Here is a 7,880-nt window from a genome sequence, read left to right on the forward strand (position 1 = left end):
CTCTGTGCTCACAAGGTTTCTCCCCTACAGAAAGACAGAAATGTAAGTCAATCTGGTGCATGTGTATTGAGCCTTTACAGTGTGCAGGGGATTTGGCTATATAAAGAGGCAGAGGGCATTAATGACACTCTGGTCCCTGCCCTCTAGAAGCTTCCATCCAGCAGGGAGGGGTCATGGCACTGAGGGAGAACAAATCCTGCAAATATGAGGCAGGTAGCAAGGAGACAAGACTTGCTTGTTTGCAACTGCGAGTGGAGTGATACTAGTTAATACTGCATAACAAGTTACCCCCAAACTGAGTGGCTTAAAAGAAATGTACTGTCTCAGCTTCTCCGGGTCAGGAACTTGGGGGTGGCTTAACTGAGGAGTTCTAGCTCTGGACTTCTCACCTGGCAGCCCAGACGCCAGCCAGGGCTGCAGTCATCTGAAGACTGGGCTGGGCTGGGCTGGAGGATCTGCTCCTGGGAGGGCCTGCATGGACATGGGTGGGGGGTGGTTCCTGGTCCTTTGCCATGTGTGCTTTTCCAGTCACTGTTTTGAGTCTTCAGAAGCTGCCATCCAGAATGGAGAAGCAGCTAGCTTCTCCCAGAGAGAATGATCAGAGAGAGCAAGGCAGAAGTTGACGTCTTTTATGACCTACCCTCCAAAGACATAATCATTTCTACAGTATTCTGTTTGCACAGGCCAGTTCTACTCCATGTGGGAGGGACACCATCACCAGGAGACAGGGGTCTGGCTACCCCAGGGCTGCCTCCTCCTAGCAGAGGGACCCAGGACTGCAGAATAGAGCCCTCAATTTCCCTGTCTACTCCCCCCCCCCTTTTTTTTGGCTCTTCTATTTATTTTTATGGTAAAATATGCCTAATATATAATTTCCCATTTTAACCATTTTAAAGTATACAGTTCATCCCTGTGTAGTCTTACTCCTGAACAAACTGACAGCCTCTGCAGGGACTACTTTTGGATCCCCTGCCTTGGCCCCCGCTAGTGGGGAGAGCTCTGAGTCTGCCTGGAGATGTGGCTGGTGCCTGCTTGGGAAGAGAGATGCTGACACTTCAGAGGGCTGTCCCGGCAGGGCAGGGGGTATGCAGCAGGTGGCCGTGCACTCTGTTTGCCCCTCGAGCTGGCTCCCATGTGGTTACTTCCTCTTCTCCACTTTGCACCTTCAGTGTGGCAGCTTCCTCGACCCTGCCCTGAGCTGAGGTTCACTTCTCTCAAAAAGAAGCTTTTGCATCGCTGACCTAGATAGGCCTCTGCAAAAGCGAGATGCATTTTTCTCCCAGGGCTCATGGCAGTCGGCCCCCAAATGAAGTTTATTTAATAAAGAAAATTAGTTCCAGTTGGATTCTCGAGATGGGATTCTGGGTTCATTTGAAGCAAAATGAAAAGGGCACCAGGCTCGAAGGTTGAGGAGAAGTTAATGAACTGCTGTTTTCTAAGCATATATGATGCACGATCTGAAAAATGCAGTGTTTCCAAAATGACATTGTCATTTTCCAAGCTTGCGACTCTCTCTCTCTTTCTCATACTTGCCCTATGAAGACTAAATTCCATCACTCTGCACATGCAGGCCATGGCACCTTGTGTCTGTGTTTTCCATTTCTGGAGAAGTTCCCCAGAGCTGATGCCTTGGAGGGGGTGCCTTCAGCCTTCCAGTTGTAGGGGACACTGGGTTTTTTATGCCTCTCAGCATACACCCCACCCCCCTCCTAGGGAGATCTTACCTGCTCTTCATCCAGGTGTGTCTGGTGAAGGCGAGTCCACCCTGGGCTCACCCAGTCAGCACATCTGGTCCCTCTGGCCCTGGCGATTGGTTCCAATGAGCATATGATCCAGGCCAGGCCAGTCAGAACCAGGACTCAACCCTGGAACTTTTGTTGAGCTAGCGGACCTGCTGCCATCAGCTTACCACTGTATGTAGCCTGCCTGTGCATCAGGCAGACCTGAGAGACAGAGAAAAGAGGCCAGGCCTTGACGCTTCTGTGCTCTGGACCCAGCTGTGGCCAAATCCAGCCCTATACCTTCTGTTTGGGCTTGAACCAGTTTGGATTGCAATACTCTGTCCATGTGACACACTTCTACTTCTTAGAAGTCAGGTGGGTCTCTCTCTCCTATGTGGAACCTGATGCTTCAGGCATAGGCACTGTTAAGAATGGATTTCTTCAGTGTCTCGTATATGTCACACCACCTGAGTGACCCAAGGCAGTCCTAAACCGTGGTCTTGAGCACCATACACGGATGCCCACTGCCTCTAGGCATTTATGGGTCCTCCTGACACCTGCTGTGGGGACCGGTCTCAGAATTGCAGGCTTGGGCTGGTAGAAACACATCTGAGGCTTGTGGTCAGGCTGTCACAGTCTAGCATGTGACCTGCCTGTGTGTCGTCAACCTCTCTTGTTATCAGGGAGAGTGGTACTTGGACTGCAGACTTGTTCTCTCTCTAATCTGCTGCCTTCATTGCTTTGGTATTCGTTCTTCCCTCCTTTCTCCTTCTCATCTTCTGGGATCTTGCTCCATTGGTTATTCTTTCTTCCATCTCTCAGGCTCTACCTGCTAAGTGGCTTTTCCTCCTTTGCGCAGATTGATGACTTGGATATCGAGCAGAAGGCATCTGTCCTCCACCCCAGCCTCGGTCCTGCCATCGTCCAGCCACTAATCTCTTTCCCTTGTCAGCCAAGCTTCTTGAAACTGCGGTCTGTACCATTTCTTCCCATCTCATTCACTCACCCCCACCTCAGTCTTCTCTGGTAAAGGGGACCAGTTTGCCATATTGACAAGATCAGTGGAACCAGCATCCACAAAGCTGCAGCGCAGAATGTACTTAGAGCATGGGTGGCATTGTGCCTGTGTATGCCCTGGTATGTGCCTGTGTGTGGGTCTCTGGGGCAAGGGACACTTGGAGCCCTTTAATTACTTAAAACTCTCCAAGCCCTGGGTTCCACAACCTCATTCTCTGATGAGCTTTCTTCTACTTCTCTGCTTCATGGTCTCCTTTGTACATATCCTGTCTTTGCAGGTTTTGCCTTTAAGATACTGTCCTTCCTCCTGAATAAACTCTCGCCAGCTGCACTTACGGTTTTGGTTACTAGCTCTATGCACTTGTTCCCAAGTGTCTTCTCTGGTCCCAACCTCTCCTATTACTTACAGCTGTTTGCTAGATGCCTGCAGCTGTGTATTCTGCAGGAACCTCAATTTCAAAATGTCCAAAATGGGCTTCTGCTTCTGGCCATGATAAAAAGGACTGGCCTTATCCTCCCATCGCAAACAACTAGGAAAAAAAAAAACCAGACAAAATATATGTAACAACTGTTCTCAGACATCACATGAAAGGCAGCATAGGGCAGTGATTTTTGAGAGAAGGGAGACAAATGAGGTGAGGCCTGGATTGCCTGAGCTTCCTGCCCTGGGCGAGTTTCCAGCGAGAGGGAGTACACGCAGAGCCCAGCGGTTTCCCTGAGTTGAAAGACTGATGTGGAGGATTCAGGGAGGCCACCGCAGCTGGAATTTGCAGGCAGAATACCAGAGAAGAGGTGGAGAGCGTGAGAGAGGGCCCTGGAGATTGCTACTCAATGCCTGCAGATGCTGGATGGATCCCTGTGTGCATGCGAGGACAGTGCTTGAGGCCACCGAGAGGACCACTGGGAAGAAGCAGGTGTGGAATAGGTCGTGTTTCCAGCGGCCAGAGTGAGAAAATACTCAGTATCCCACAATATAGACAAAATGAACAAATCTCTTGAAAGACACAAATTACCAAAGCTTACTTAAGGAAAAAAAGTAGATAACCCAAAGAGCCTTGTATCTCTTAAAAAAACTAGGTTTATAGCTAAAAACCTCCCCATGAAATAAACTCCAGTCCCTGGTGGTTTTAGTGGGGGAATTCTCCCAATCATTTAAAGAAGAAATAACACCAATTTTATCCAAACTCTTCTAGAAAATTAAAGATGAGGAAACAATTCTCAATTCATTCTCTAAGGCCGGAATTACTTTTAATTTCAAAACCAGAAAAAGACAATACATTAAAGAGGACTGCAAATTAAGATTTCTCGTGAACATAGGTGCAAAGATTCTTAACAAAATTTTAGCAAATTGGATCCAACAAAATACAAAGAATACATCATGACCAAGTGGAGCTTATCTAAGAAATGCAAAGCAGTTTAACATTTGAAAATAAATCAATGTAATTCACCTTTAACAGACAAAAAGGAAAATCATATGATCATCTTAATAGACGTAGTTTTTTCTTTAAAAATTGACAAAATCCAACATCCAAACATGATAAAAATCCTCAGTAAACTGAATAGAAGACAGTTTCTCAACCTGATAGCAGATTTCTATGAAAAACTTACTGCTGACATTATACTTAATAGTAAAAGACAAAGTACTGTCTCCATAAGATCAGTAACAAGACAGGGATGTCCTTTCTTAAAATTTCTATTCACTTCTATTCATTACTCTTCACTACTAACAAGTTCATTATATTTCTAGATACTAGCAATAATCATAAGTTTAAATTCAAAATAATACAACTTACAGTAGCATCAAAAATTTGAAATACCTAGAGATAAATTTGGCAAAAAAAATAACTGTGCAAGTCCTGTAAACTGAAACCTATAAAACACTGCTGAGAGAAATTAAACAGAATTACAAAAATGGGGAGAGATGTACAATGTTCATGGATCAGAAAACTCAGTATTATTAAGATGTCAGTTCTTTCCGACTTGATCCTATATAGTCAACATAGATAAAATTCAATCAAAATTTCAGAAATTTTTTGGAAGAAACGGACATGCTAATTTTAAATTTTACATGAAAATGCAGAGGTCCTAGGATAGCTAAAATCATTTTGAAAAGGACGAGCAAAGTTGGAGGACTTGCACAAACTGCAAAGGGAGCAGATAATTAGCTAATGTGCCTGGAGTTTTATGGTGAAGCTGGATTTGGCAAATCTCCTTCCGTCCACATCTCAGCGCCAGGGTCAAGACACTTTCTGTTACAGACTGGGTGTTGGCCCACCCTGGTCCTCTTGGGTCCCCTTCATCAACCCCATGCATCATCTCCCCGAACATCTGTCTGCTTTCTGCTTACAGACGGCACCTGCAACCTTCTGTGGGCTGTTCTTGGGCAACAGAGCCTCCTCCCCCGTACTTAGAGAATGTTTTCTTACTCCAAGCAGCCCGTAGACAGAACTGCTGTGGAAGAAGAAAATACCAGCATCTTTGCCTCGAGGCAGGTCGAACTCCAAGGTGTAATTTATGCTTCAGAGCTTCCCGTGGGTCAGGCTGAGCCTGGGACTTCACCTGCAGTCACGCTCTTGCTTGCCGTCGCCCTTCTCTGTCCTCCTTCCCCACCCCCTTACTCGCTTCTTCAGCAGCACTTTTCCAACAAATCAATTTCACCCAAGAGAAGCAACAACTGGTGCTCACCCATCCGGTCTCACAGCTCCTTATTTATCTAACTTTTTCTTTTCGAGACTCAGGTCTAGGCTTCCCTTTGCAATCAAACCTCCTCTGCTTGACTCCATCACTGAGTGGCTCTGTTGACAGGTCTGCTTCCCCTCCCTGGACTGGCCCTCCCGACAGGAACTAAGCCATTTTCATCTGTGCATCCCTGGTGCTCACGCAGCCCAGCAGCAGGCATACAGTTCCTGAACTTTGTATCCCTTCATGAAGTTCTGCTGCAAGGGTAGCATGAGGTGTGATCCAAGTGATTTTGATCTCTGTTGCCTCCTTGATGTGGAGAGAGCTGAGATGTCCAATGAGGTGGCGAGAGAGGGATCCTGGCCTCTTGCTGCTGTCCTCAGGCCAGTGTTCCCAGCTCTGGGCTTTGCATGAGAAGTTAAATCATCCCTGGCCCCTAGGCATTACAGCTCCCAAATTACACAGTCTATTGCTCTGTAATTAAGCAATAATGCAATTAGAACTAATGCAGCCAAGATGATGATCTGTGGGGCACGTTCATAAAAATGCTTCATTTAAATATTGAACTCAGCACTGAGAAAGAATAAACAGACATATTTCTTTTCTTCTTTTCCTTTTCTTTTTTTTTTTTAACATAAAAAGGAATTTGTCTCAAAACAGTTGAGGGTTTTATGAGTCATCACTTCTGTTCAGCCAGCAGCTTCTGCTGTGAGATGCACTGAGAAATCTCTCCCCTGTGGTGTCCACTTTGCTTGTTTCCAATGTGCGGTGGGGGTGGTTCCACAGGCAGATCACATCCCTCGCCTCTTGTGCGGCCCCTCCAGTGCTTTGCCACGCAGTGCTTGGGGACTAGGTGACAGTACACCTTGTACTTTCCACCCTCTTCCCTCTTCTGGGGCCAGTCGGGGGCGGTGCTGAGTCAGTGCAATGGAGGAGGGGCCATTAAAGCAGAGTGTCATCCCTGGAGCACAGGGTTTCTGTGGCAGTGGCTCCAGGATGGGCTTCCCTGGCATTTCTTTGTCAGGGGATGAGGAGACTCCAGAGTGACGTTGCTCCCTGGCTCCCAAAGCTGGTCCGACGAGCACAGTGCAGACGGCACAGCAGGTGCGTTATAAAGCACATGTCCAGCATCGTGAGACAGAGACCGTCCTCATTTTTGGTTAAAATAATCTTTCCTATTTGAAATGGGAGTCCCCCCTCCAGTGTTCTTGCTCACTCAAATCAGTTCCCTAAATTGTTCTGTAATCAGTTGAACCGTGAAATCACTAATATTGGACTGTTTTGACCTTAAAAACGGCAAAGTTGCTGTTATTTCATCATTTGATTAATAACAATGGCAATTTCGGATGATTCAATCTAATAATTTTACTAATGCATGGGAAGCCAAACATCTGGGGTCCAGTGGTGCAGCGGAAAGACCTTTATGCGAGGATTGGATGGGTCTAGAGGCTAGTTTGATTTCTACCTCTTCCAACGACCCTGGTCGCTCCCTTGCCTGGATGAATCTGTGGAGTAGGAACTCACGAGCCACGAGCACCCCATCTCATGGGTCACGCCTCTTAAATGGCAAAGTGTCCTGTGCTTGGGGGTTAATGGCCTGAAGCTGGGAAGACTCTTATGCAGTCATGATCAAACCCTCGACTGTGGACTTTCTGGGAGCAAAGTGTTCCTTCTTGAATTCCAGTTTCTATGTCTTTGGGATGAAGACGTTAAGGGGCCCAGCTCTGGGGACTGGCCAAGGTAGTCTGTGAGAGGCTAAATCTTCTATCTGTTGTGGTGGCATCTTGTGAAAAGTCAGGGTTAAAAATGTGAAAATCAATCTGCCTATTAAGCTGTCTCCAGAAAGTTATGCAACCAGTTTGGATCTTTAAAAAAAAGAAAGAAAGAAAGAAATTGACTTAAAAAAAAACAAACCTTGAAATTCAGTTTTCCCTTCTCAGGGTGGCTTAGAGACCACGCTATTTATAAAATGTTTTGAAATGCTTAGTGAGAATAATATCAAAGAGGGAAAAAGTATCATTCTTCAAGAAGACATTTCTAACTTTCAAACTTCATCAAATGACATTACTCAACATCCTACCTATGAAAAATCTCACTATGTTTTTGTAAAGGGTCTGATACAGTGGTAAATGGTATTCCTATTACAGGCCTGGAGGAACTTGCAACATTCTCAGGTGGCTCCATTAGGACCTCCAAGACAACGTAGTTTCACAGTCAGTCTTTGGAAATTGCAGGTGTTGTTGGCTCCTTGCCCAGATCCTGTTACCCTTCCCACTTTAGCGCATGTGAGCCTGCTTCCAATAGCCAGCACCTGCATCTCTTTGCCTGCGGGCTCCTTTGTCACCGGGCTCAGCAAGCCAGAAGAACCGGGGAACCAGCAGCTCAGAAGCAGCTCTCAACAATGGCAGACAGGAGTCCGCGTCTGAAAACCCCAGCTTCCTCACTCTGCTGGTGGGATAATTC

Source organism: Camelus ferus, chromosome 9, assembly GCF_009834535.1.
Source record: "Camelus ferus isolate YT-003-E chromosome 9, BCGSAC_Cfer_1.0, whole genome shotgun sequence".
NCBI lineage: Eukaryota > Metazoa > Chordata > Mammalia > Artiodactyla > Camelidae > Camelus > Camelus ferus.